This window comes from Grammomys surdaster, unplaced genomic scaffold (genome assembly GCF_004785775.1).
Source record: "Grammomys surdaster isolate TR1022 unplaced genomic scaffold, NIH_TR_1.0 184, whole genome shotgun sequence".
Taxonomy (NCBI): Eukaryota; Metazoa; Chordata; class Mammalia; order Rodentia; family Muridae; genus Grammomys; species Grammomys surdaster.
In genome coordinates, this window is record NW_021604629.1 from 1,845,171 (window position 1) to 1,858,764 (window position 13,594).

Genomic DNA, 13,594 nt, shown 5'->3' on the forward strand with positions numbered 1-13,594 from the left:
AAGTGTGTGATTTTATTTCTGGGTCTTCAATTCTATTCTGTTGATTAACCTATCTGTGTCTGTACCAATACCATGCAGGATTTTATCACTATTGCTTTGTAGTATAGCTTGAGGTCAGGGATGATGATTCCCCCAGAAGTTCTTTTATTGCTGAGAATTTCTTTGGCTATCCTGGGTTTTTTGTTTTTCCATATGAGTTGAGAATTGTTCTTTCCATGTCTGTGAGGAATTGTGAATAGGGATTGCATTGAGTCTGTAGATTGCTTTTGGTAGGACAGCCCTTTTAACTACGTTAATCTTACCAACCTATGAGCATGGAAGGTCTTTCCATCTGCTGAGGTCTTTGATTTTCTTTTTCTGGAATTTGGACATCTTGTCCTACAGATCTTTCACTTGCTTGGTAAGAGTTACATCAAGACATTTTATACTATTTGTGACTGTTGTGAAGTTTGTTGTTTCCCTAATTTCTTTCTCAACCTTTTTATTTGTGTAAAGGAAGGCTACTGATTTGCTTGAGTCAATTTGATATCCAGCCATGTGGCTGAAGTTGTTTATCAGCTATAGGAGTTCTCTGGCAGTATTTGGGGGGTTGTTTATTTATACTATCATATAATCTGCAAATAGAGATACTTTGATTTCTTCTTTTCCAGTTTGTATCCATTTGATTTCCATTTGTTGTCTAATTTCTCTACCTAAAATAAAGTACTATATTGAATAGATAGGGATAGATAAAGTGGCAAACCTTGTCCTGTCCCTGATTTTAGTGGGATTGCTTCTTGTTTCTCTCCATTTAATTTGATGTTGGCTGTTGGTTTGTTCTATATTGATTTTATTATGTTTAGATGTGGGCCGTCAATTCCTGGTCTCCCCAAGACTTTTAACATGAAAGGGTGTTGTATTTTGTCATAGTGTTTGTCAACATCTAGCGAGACAATCATGTGACCTTTTTCCTCACTTTTTTTTATATACTGTATTATGTTGATGGATTCCTTGTGCTGGAGTTTTCTGAATATTATCCTCTGTTGGGCTTGTTTAGTGGAAAGATATTGTTTAAATTTGGTTTTGTCATGGAATATATTGATTTCTCCATTTATGGTGATTGAGAGTTTTACTGGGTATAGTAGCCTGGGCTGGCATTTGTGTTCTCCTAAGGTTTGTATACCATCTGTCCAAGATCTTATGGCTATTAGAGTCTCTGTTGAGAAGTTTGGTGTAATTCTGATAAGTCTGCCTTTATATGTTACTTGACCTTTTTCTCTTACTGCTTTTAATATTCTTTCTTTTTTCTGTGCATTTGGTGTTTTGATTATTATGTGATGGAAGGAATTTCTTTTCTGGTCCAATCTATGCAGTATTCTGTAGGTTTCTTATATGTTTATGGACATCTCTTTCTTTAGGTAAGGAAAATTTCTTCTATGATTTTGTTGAAGATGTTTTCTGATCCTTTGATTTGGGAATCTTTGCTCTTTTCTATATCTATTATTCTTAGGTTTGGTCTTTTCATTGTGTCCTGAATTTCTTGGATGTTTTGTGTTAGGAGCTCTATGCACTATGTATTTTTTGACTGTTGTGTCATTGTCTTCTATGGTATCTTCTGTACCTGAGATTCTCTCTTCTATGTCTTGTATTTTGTTGATGATGTGTATCTGTTACTCCTGATTTCTTTCCCAGGTTTTCCATCTCTAGGGTTGTCTCCCTTTGAGCTTTCTTTATTGTTTCTGTTTCCATTTTTAGATCCTGGATGGTTTGTTCACTTCTTTCACCTGTTTGGTTGTGTTTTCCTGTATTTCTTTAAGAGATTTATATGTTTCCTCTTTAAGGACTTCTACTTGTTTACCTGTGTTCTTCTGTATTTCTTTAAAGGAGTTATTTATGTCCTCCTTAAGATCTTATATCATTTTGATGAGATGGGATTTTATATCAGAATCATGCTTTTCATATGTGTTAGGGTATCCAGGGCTAGCTGTGATGGGAAAACTCGGTTCGGATGTTCCCAAGTAGCCTTAGTTTCTGTTGCTTATGTTTTTACTCTTGCCTCTCACCATCTGGATATCTCTGCTGTTAACTGCCTTTGCTGTCTCAGACTGGAGCCTCTCCTTCCTGTGACCCTGGTTATGTTGGGCCTCCTTGGGTCAGGCTGTCTCTGGGTGTGGGAGCAGGTCTGGAAAGCCTGATCTGTGAGCCTGGCCATGTCAGTACTCCTGGGGGTCAAACTGTCTCTAGGTGTGGATGGGGTGGGGAGGAGGGATGGAGCACAGGATCTGCTCCAGGACACAGAAGTGAATCAGAAAGAAGTTGTTTCTCAAACAGAGCAGGAGGTCCTGCATCAACTGGGTCCTGCAGGATCCCAGTTAAGTCGGGTATTGAGGCAGGGATGGGGGCTCACCTGTGAGCCTGGGGTTGTCAGAACTCCTGTGAGCTGTCTTTTGGGGAGGGAGGGACCTGAAGCAAAGGTTCAGCTCCTGGGCACAGATACTGACCAGAAGTCCAAGCTACTTTTGATCATGATGTTTCATCAAAGCAATAGAAGTCATAACTAATATAATCTACCAATCAAGATCCTAAATAAGCAGAGCTATGAAGAAAACAAATCCTTGGTGCACTCTGCACTCTGGCTTTTCATTTCTTTAAAGGGGCACCTCCTAATATGGAATGAAAGTTCAGTCATGCAGTTAAAGTATCTTTGGTACTGAAACAGAACTATTTCTCATTTTAGAAGATATTTTCTTAATCTTTTAGAATTTTTTCTTTTATTGAAAATCAGTTCTTTCTCCCAGAATATATTCTGATTATAGTTTTCCCTCTGTCTACTCCAGTTCTTCCTACCTCCCCTCCCCTCTAGATCCACCTCCTTTCTGTCTCTCATTAGAAAACAAACAGACTTCTAAGAGAAAATAATAAAACAAAAACCATCCCACTAGAATAGGACAAAACAGAAGGAAAAGAACCCAAAAGAAGGCAGAAGAAAGAGATATAGATACAGAGATCCCATAGTTCTCACACTCAGGAATGTCATAAAAACACTAAGCTGCAAGCCATCATATATATGCAAAGAACCTATAGTGCAAAAAGAAACAAAATAGCATATGCATATATGATTAAATTAAGATACGGTTTTAAAAGTCCTAAATAAACATCATGAAATAAGGAACCTCCAAAGAGGCCTTTGAGCTCACTTTCTGTTGGCCATCTACTGCTGGGCATGCAGCCTACCCTTAAGAGTAGTTTCTTTCCCAGTGAGACTCTATTGGAGAAAACCAAATTTTATTTTTATTTTATTTTATTTTATTTTCTATACCACTGTGTACAAAAATCTCAATAAGATATTAAAGTGTGCTGTAGTTAGGTGCATTTAAGTAAAAATTCAACTACTGAAACGACCATTCTCTGAAAGTTACAATATTGTTATTTCAGAGTAACAAAGACATAGTTTTCTCTACAGTTTCAAAGTTAAGTCTAATGTTTATCTTGGGAAATAACTGTAAATTTTATTTCTAGTCATTTCAAGAGAATCTATGAGCTCTATTGAGTGATCTATTGGGGTAGACCTAAAAAGCAGCTGGCCATAGACAAGGGAAGCTTCCGTAAAGATGTGCACATGCAGTAACTGAAATTAGAGAATATGCCTTGGGGTGCTTTGTGAATAATAAAGTTTCTCATTCAGTAGTCATTTCTATGTGTTTTCATCACCAAAGCAATGATGTATATTTTCATGAGTAACACAGAAGCCACCATTCAGACCTCTACTGACACTGATGTTGTTGTTCTCTTGTTTCATTAAACTGTTTGTTGTGTCACAGACTTCCTAACATATTTATTGTTCTCACTAGACTGATGTCTCAGAATAGTGAAGTAAGACCAGACTGGTGAGTCCCACCTTCACTGTTACCAACCTCTAGGTTTAGGCCAGTCACGTATCATATACACTACCCCAAATGGTAAAGTTCGTAAACCTTAGTATACACACACACACACACACACACACACACACACACACACACATCCTGTAGTTGGATACCCTTGGGATGATTGCTAATGTTCAAGCTATACTACCTGAACTGCTATATCTCGACATATGAGGATGACATAGGTGACTAGGGTCTTGGAAACTCAATAAGCTAGACCAGCATACAGGTTGTCCAACCCATATTAATTCTGGGTATTGGAGATAGTCTGGGCAAAGTGCCAGAAACTCATGTGGCTGTACCACCTTTGGCTGGGAATTCACATGGATGAAGGCAGGATAGAGTCCATAGAATCTGCTAGACTACAGTAGAGCAAAGAATGTGTGATTGGGCTAGGCCTAGAGGTTATATTTAGAGGAAGTAGGCCAGAGTCAGATAGACTCACTAGACTGGTAAGGTCCATGTAATGTATGAGTGGGACTTGGTGTCCTACTTAGGGTTATCACTGCTGTGATGAAACACCATGATCAAAGCAACCTAGGGAGAAAAGGATTTGTTCAGCTTGTGCTTTCATATCACCATTACCTTCAAGGGAAACTAGGACAGGAACTCAAACAGGGCAGGAACCTGGAGCCAGGAGTTGATGCAGACACTATGAAGTCATGCTGCTTACTGGTTTGTACCCACCAGCTTGATTAGCCTGCACTCTTATAGAACCCAGGACCACCATTCCATGGATGACACCACCCATAATGGGCTTGGATCTACCCCATCAATAGCTAATTAATAAAATGTCCAACAATTGAATCTTACAGAGGCACTCTCTCAACTGGAGTTCCATCCTCTCAGATAACTTTAGCTTGTGTTGAGTTGACATAAAACTAGCCAGACATTGGAAATGTAGCAGGCTCAAGTAGACTCATCAGTATGAACCTGAACACAGGATGTGTGACCCAAGCTAATTCTGGAAATTGGGAGAGGGGTTGGTTCAAGTGCTCTAAGGTTTAGAGAAGTTAGCAGACTGGACCAGAAAACAGGATATGTAACTCAGAGTAAGCCAGGAAATTGTGATCCACTAAAGGTGCACAATAATTTTCCACAGTTGATCCCAAAGAACTGGACATATATGAATTCTTAAAGTTCAGAAAACTACGTAAGAACATAGATTTATGTCAAAGAAGTAGCACAAAACAAAAAAAAAAATCCAAAAAAAATACAGGAAAATATAAATGATCAATATAACTAAAGGTTGACATTTTCGGAAAGAAATAAAGTCAACAAATCTTTCTAGCTTTATTGTTCACATTCCATGTAAATGACCAAGTATACATTTTGAAGAGGACTCAGAACATCCTTTAGTCCTTGATGTTGAGAGGTGAATTGGTAAAGGAATAGAACTGTTTCAAGAAGTACTGAAGTAGCTGTAGCATGTAGATCAGAATGTGAACAAGAGATACCACATCTAAACCTAGATCTAATTTTAATGATACAAAAACCTAAAGTGGGCCAAAGATAATCTGTAAGCTAAATACATCACACTGAGATTGACATGGCTATCATGACATGAAAGATATACTGATTACTTTTCTCATTTCTGTGACCAAATCCTCAACAAATTTACTTCAATATGGAAGGATTTACTCTGTATAATAGTTTAAGAAGAGATAAAGCTCATCATGTTGGCAGGATATGAAGTGACTGCAGTCAGGAACCAGAGAGAGATGAACACTGATACTCAGATTACTTGTTCCTTCTTACTTTCTTAATTAAGTCCAGCACCTCATCCCATAGGATGAGGTGGTGGGCTTCCTCCTCACATAAATCCTTCTGGAAAAATCTTCACAGGCATGTCAAGAAGTGTTCTCCTAGGTAGTTCCAAAACCAACCAGATTGACAATGGTTAATCATCATAGTGTTTAAAATTTGTGACCAACGTATGAATCTCTAGGGGTTTCTTAGAAACACAGATGGGTCTATTCTTTATGTAATTGACTATGTGAGACACTCTAAGATCAAAGACCACATGCCTGATCTGAAACACCAAGCAATTAACTGAAAACTCCTCATCCCATTTCCATACCTGAGTCATTCTTGGAGACAGGGAGGTTTTTGGATTAAGACAAGATTCTAAAGTTGAGGGAAAGCCTTATGATAACAACAGAGAAGTGTTCTCTGACTTTTAATCCCCATGTTTTGTAAATGCACAGTAGGACATTTTTAAGCAATTATTGATGAAAAACAACTTAACACATTTAGAGATTGTTATACCATTGTTCTGTACTACACTAACCTTTGGGAGACTATTCCACTGCCACAAACCAAAAAAAAAAAAAAAAGGTAGAGTTTATAGGAATCTAGTTATAAGCAAAATTTTACCTTTTAGTGGGCCCTGTAGCACTCAGATAGGCAATGGGAATAAAATTGGTCAACAGCCACAAAATTAGCCTCTCTTGTGTCCATAATCCATGAAATAGAACTATTACATATATTCCTAGTCAATATGTAAAATCAAAGAAATATTGGAGTTTTTGGAGAAATAAGAGTTAAATATATACATCAGATGATTCGACACCAATGTACATATGGTCAGCACTAACTGTACTCAGGAGGTTATATTTTTAAAAAGAAATGTAACTGGAAGGGGTTTAGGGGGAATCTGGGAGGAATTAGAGAAGAGGAGAAGTGAAATAATTAAAATATATTATATACATGTATGAGATTCTTAAGGAATAATTGAAAATCTCATATATGTGCATATTTATTTCAACTCATTAGAGCCACAATTTAAGACTCTAGAAGCATTTTGTAGCAAGGATATTAAGGCTGATCTGGGTGTCCTTGGTGTCTAGCATGTTGCAGTGACAACCCTTGGGGTAATATTGGTGTACAGTCACTGGTTTTTGTGATCAGCTACAATGGGTTTCTTATCTATCCATCTCATCTACCCACACAGAGAGAAAGAGCACAATCTTCCTGTGGACTCTTGGTCCTCAGAAAATATCTGAAAATCTGTTCTTGTTGCTTGCAACTGGAGACCCTCCATGACTGAAATGCACACATTCATATTAACAATTTTAAAAATCAACAAAGCACACAAAAAAACAGCATTGATCAATGGAGGATAATCATGTGGATGAGAGTTTTTATTTAGATGACTCTCATTCATTTATATACATATGTGTATATATATTCATTTATTATATGGTTAAATATTTAAGTATGACAGTATAAATAGGCGTACTGCAAATGACATGATTTGAAAACATCTTGTAGTTGTTAAGAAGTACAACAGCGTTAGAATAGACTTGAGCTCTGGACTCAGGCTGCCTGCTTCAAATCCTGTTTACTTACCTTGTGATCACGGTTGCATTACTCAAGTCCTTAGTCCATGTAAATGTAGAGAAATGTTGCTGATCGAACAGAATAATGTATGAAGAACTTAGAATAATGTCTAAGACAGAGAAAGTCTTCATTATACATTATATGACAGTATCATGAAAAAAGAAGACAAGTATATCTTAATTTTTAATTAAGTTAATGTGTCTTACAACGCACTGAGAAGTGTTCATGAACTTCCATCCCAATCCTGGTATTATAGACTCTGTTTTCACCTCTTCCCAGGCGCTGCGGAAGCCGCGGGTTACCGTGCAGACATGGCCAAGTCCAAGAACCACATCACACACAACCAGTCCCGCAAATGGCACAGAAATGGCATCAAGAAACCCCGTCACAAAGATACGAGTCTCTTAAGGGGGTTGACCCCAAGTTCTTGAGGAACATGCGCTTTGCCAAGAAGCACAAGAAAAGCCTGAAGAAGATGCAGGCCAACAATGCAAAGGCAGTGAGTGCACACGCAGAGGCCATCAAGGCCCTTGTGAAGCCTCAGGCCATCAAGCCCAAGATGTCAAAGGGCCCCAGCCGCAAACTCAGCCGCCTGGCTTTCATCGCTCACCCCAAGCTTGGGAAGCAGATTCGAAGCTACATGGCCAAGGGTCGTAGGCTCTGCCAACCAAAGCCCAAGGTTCAAACCAAGGCAGAGGCCAAAGCTCCAGCTAAGGCCCAGGCTGCAGCTCCAGCCCAGGCTCCCAAAGGTGCCCAGTCCCTTGTGAAGGCCCCATAGAAAAGGCTCCTGCCAACATGAAGACAGATGGACTGCCGTGACACACCTACCCACACACTATTTGCAGATGACCAGTGTCCTATGCTGTTTTTACAAATAAACCCGAGGCAAGATCTGTTTAAAAAAAAAAAAGGAGTTTACAATGCAATAATAACCAAATACATTTTCATGTTTACCAGGTTAATTACTTCCCTTTGATCTGAAGGTTGTTTATCTAAAACTAGACTTTGGGTTTCCACTGGTTGACTCAGAGTAGATGCCTTAATGACTCCTCAGTGAACAGCAATTTGTTCATAGTCAGTTTTAGAGGGGATACTGAGTTTAGGAATTAGGCCTTAAATTCATATTGCCTGTATTCAGAACTGAGAATGAAGCACATAATTGGAGACAAAACCCCAAGGGGGCATGTAGGTGAGATGTTATCTCTACCCATCTCTTTCAGAAGTCAAGTTGTTACAGTTGCCTGTCACACCTATTCCCAGATCAGATAAATGGGGAATAGCATTAATTCTTCACATCTTGGTATCCATGGGGGTTAATTTTATGATCTTCCATGGATAGCAAACACTATGGATGTTTATGTAACTTATAAACCATGTAGTATTTGCATACAACTTACATGCAGCCTTCTGTGTACTTTAAGTCAGCACTATACTACTTATAATACCTAATACAATGTAAATATTATATAAATTATTATTTAGGGAATAAGAAAGAGATCTATGCTTGAGCAGTACAAATGTAAGTGTTAATTAAATTCATTAAATTGGCAGTTTAGCTCAATGTTAACTCTAACTTCACAGCATGCATAAGGACTTGGGTTCAGTACTCAGTACTATGAAAAAATCAATTTAGAGTTGGCTGAATTCATAGATGTAAAACAAAAAAAGTAGGAAACAAACTCTATATAGACACACATATGCACATACTCACACATGTACACACACACACAAGTAGCTGTGCTATACATACATACATACATACATGTCATACACAAAATAAAAAATTCTTTCTTTTCTTATTTGTAGTATTCTGGCTTCACTATTGGTGAATCAGAATCTATTTGCTAGAAACCTGGTCTCTATCACTTCTAGAATCTTCCAGATTTCTCACATTTGCTCAGAATGTGGGTGAACTTACCTCAAACCTGACATTGATCTATGAATGAAATCTAACTACGTGTCTGTCTCTCTCAGGGAGGGGTAAGCTATAGAATCAGATGGTATTCACAAGTCATCTATAAAGTCTTAGAAGCCAGAAGAGGACATTGGATTTCCCTGGAATGGGATTACATGTAGTTGTAATCTAACATGTGGGTACTGGGAATTGAAACCAGGTCCTCTGCAAGAGTAAGAAGTGCTCTTAACAGCTGAACCATCTCCCTATCCACACTAAGAAATATATTTTAACCTCACCTTTAAAAATATCTTTGTACAGATAGCTCTTATGTAAAAAGATATCAGAATCACTTACTATCTTATTTTATAGTAAAATATTCATACCTGAAAACAAAACACAACAGCCCTTTGGTTACTCCAGGGCAAATACAGTAACTGAGGGAACCCAACAACTCAGTCCTGTGCAAGAATCATCAGATCCTCATCCCTATTCCCCTTCTCACCCCCTCTCCCATTCAGTTCCCTCCATCCATCTACCTCTGACGTCTGTGTCATTTCCCCTTCTGAGTGAGATTCACATTTCCTCCCTTGGACCTTCATTACTTGGTTTCTTTAGGTCTATGGATTGTAGCATGATTATCCTGCACTTTATGGCTAATGTACACTTATAAGTGAATACATACCAAGTGTGTCTTTCTGAGTCAGGGTTACCTCACCCATGATGAAATTTTCTAGTTCTGTCCATTTGCCTGTAAATTCATGATATCTTTGTTTTTAACAGCTGAGTAATATTTCATTGTGTAGATGTACCACATTTTCTTTATCCATTCTTCAGTTGAGGAACATCTAGTTGTTTCCAGCTTCTAGCTATTACTAATAAAGCTAGTATGAACATAGTTGAGCAAGTTTTCTGTGGTATCTTTTGGGTATCTGCCCAGGAGTGATATACCTGAGTTTGGGGGGAAAACTATTCCTAATTTTATAAGAAACTGTCAAATTGATTTCCAAAGTGGATGTGCTAGTCGGTACTCCCACCAGCAATGGAGGAGTGTTCCCCTTGCTTCACAACCTTGCAAGCATGTACTGTCCCTTGAGGTTTTGTTCTTAGTCATTCCGAGGGGTGTAAGACGGAATCTCGGAGTCATGCTGATTTGCATTTCCCTGGTGACTAAGGACATGGGACATTTCTTTAAGTGCTTCTCTGACATTAGAGATTTCTCTGTTAAAAATTTTGTTTAGCTCTTCCTCCCATTTTTTATTCAGTTATCCATTTTGTTGGTGTCTATGTTTTTAAGTTCTTATATATTTTGGATACTAGTCCTCTCTTGGATGTATGTTGTGATTATTCAGTGGAAAAATGCATAGCAATAAAATAAGTTATTGCTTTTCTCGTATATTATATCTTATGATAAATATGAAAGTCAGACTGTCTTTTCTTTGTAGACATGTGTCTAGTGTACACATTTTAATCATGCAACATTTTCAGTCTGAACTATCTCCTCACAAAGCATTCATAGGACCTCATTGCAATGATTTCAAGAACACCTACTTGTCCTGGCAAGAGAAAGAAAGCTTCATCTTAGTATCATACCAAAAGTCTGGACTTGGAACTTGTCCTGATAGCAGGCACCAAAGCATGGTAACCTGAGTCATCATTAGCCACTAGAATGATTCAGGGATTTTTCATTCCCAAAGGTGACTTAATCAAATGCAGGCTACATCACACAAATTGTCCCTTGCGACATAGGATAAGCCAGAATAACAGGAGATAACAGACTCATTGTACATTATAAACAGCCACAGCTTCCTGAGTGTGGAATACAGACACCAAGCAGTGGAAGCAGACAGACATGAAGAGGTCTACTTGTCAGGCTGGAAATACATTCAGTGGATATTTCCAGATCTCTGGCAATCCTAACTGTCCATTAGGTGCTTGGTAAGTTGTACTGCTTAGTTTGATGTAGAAAAACCATAGAGCAGCTAAGAAGTGGGTGCAGATGCTGGAGGGACAAAAGGTGCTTTGTTCCTACCAGAAGTGGAGTGGGAAAGACTGGTGGGCTCTTAATTTACTTCACTGATTTGTTTTTATCTGCTTGTTTTTGTTTGTTGTTTGGTTAGTGTGTTATTTTGTAAGGTAACCAAGGCAGGGAACTGATAAACTAAACTCAAGAACCCACCTAAATCACACTCCAAAATTTCATACAAGCAAAACTTCTACAGAACAGAAAATTTAATTTTCATCAGACTCCCAGAATATTTCACCTGTCTGTCCCTCTCCTAATGCTAAGAACCCTTCCCGATTTAATCAACACAGCTGTTGATTATTTTGATAAACACAACAGTTAAGTCTGAACAAACTTTTAAGAAATGTTATTGAGCCATCCCAGCATTCCTAAACTATTATTATAATAGTCTAACTTTATAAGAAAAGCTTTCTGAAATAAATAAATAAATAAATAAATAAATAAATAAATAAATAAATAAAAAGTGGGAATCACAAATAGAGAGATGGTGTCCTTTAGGTAGGGGGTGCCAAAATGACCAAAGCAGCTTTAAATCTTGGCTCTATCACTTTGCAAATTTGGAAAACTACTGAGCATTACTACATCTGTTTCCTTGTTGGGAAACTGAAGATAACAAAATTTTATTAAGTAAAATTATACAAGCAACACCTGGGAGCTGTGAGATACCTAAGTGAGTAAAGGTGCTTGTCGGCAAGCCAGCCAACCTGAGTTCAGACCAATCTATAGGACCCACATGGTAGAAAGAATCAGCCCCTGCAAGTTGTCCTCTGATCTCCACACATACACCATACTATGCATGTACACAAACACACACACACACACACTACACAGATACATAATTTAAAATGTTTAATTAAAAAGAAATATGAAACTTGTAAATCAAAAGTTTTCAAATAACCACTAGTTATTATCAACTTTGACTATTAATTGAATCTCATTAACATTTTCTTCTTAAAGAAAACTACAAATTTTCTCTTAAATAGAAAATTAAAGTTCGAGTACTTACTGAGATTGGCTACTTTTTCATTTCTGAAATGTATCATTAGGTCCACCTATAGTCTAAACACTGGTAGACTAAAAGCTGATGCTATCAGTAATTCTCAAATTTAAATATTAATTTAAGTGCAGATTGCAGGAGTGGAGAACAATATGTTAATACAATCAATGATTAATAAATACTTAGCTAATGGGGCTTTTAGACCTTCAATCTAGAACGCCTTAACTGCATCTATGAAACTCTACAGGAAAGCAGTATGTCACAACCTTAGCAGTTAATAGTAAAAATCTCTAGCAAACAAGAGCCGTTAAATAAAGCTGTGGTCTATACACTGGCTCTTGGCCTCTTTTGAGAATTGTAAACCCCATTATATCTGTTTGGAGTAGGCTCTATTATAGTTTGGATCCCAGTGGGAAATTTTGATCAACTCTAGAAATGAATCCAAAGAGACATTTTGTTACTGCACAGAGTTTTCAACAAGCATGTTTACCAGTAGCAGTTAGATAGGTTAAGTGTGATACCTGATAATCCCAAGGTTACTTTGATCTCAAATGAAGCTATAATTGGTACAGAGACCATACCAAGACAAGTTACAACTACCCTAAGCCAGCAATGTCAGGAATGCTCTCCACTATTCCTGAATAGGAGCTAGCTTGAAGATCTCTGGGCAGTTTTCTCCCTGCTGACTCTTTTGGTCAGCTTTTAAAGGCAAAATCGGCCCTCAAATCCCATTTCTCTTCCCCTGTATGAATCCATTTTTTACCCATTTCTCTCTCCTTGTGTGATTTCAACCATTCATATCTCAACCCATCACCCAAACCTGACTGACTCCTATACCAGCATTATCAGCTGTGACTACAGTGTCATCCTCCATTCCCTCATACTGCATTCAAATTCTTCCTCTGAATTCACTACTACTTTCTGCTCTACTAAAACTATCTATAGCAACATGATTAGAGAGTACACTGGGATATCTGCTTCCTTCCATCTCTCAATCACATTTTCTATCCTTGAATTAAATGATGTTTATGTTGGTGAGTTTGTGTGTGTGTGTGTGTGTGTGTGTGTGTGTGTGTATGTGTGTGTGTGTGTGTGCATGTATGTGATTCAACATATTAGATCGCCTCAGGAAGAAAACATGGTAAAAATTAAACTGTAATCAGTCAACTGCCAAGAGATACAGACTCGATTTTGAGTCATCTTTCATTGCCTTCTTTCGTTTCTATCATTTCCCACATTTTAAATCCACTTGCCTCTTACATAGAAGGTATCCTAGCTGTGTCCCTGCTGACAGTGCTCATCCTTCCTCCTCAAACCATCCATCCAGTGCCAGGCTGAATCTCTGAACACAATCCTTCCTCTTCAAACCATCCATCCAGTGCCAGATTGAATCTCTGAACACAATCCTTCCTCTTCAAACCATCCATCCA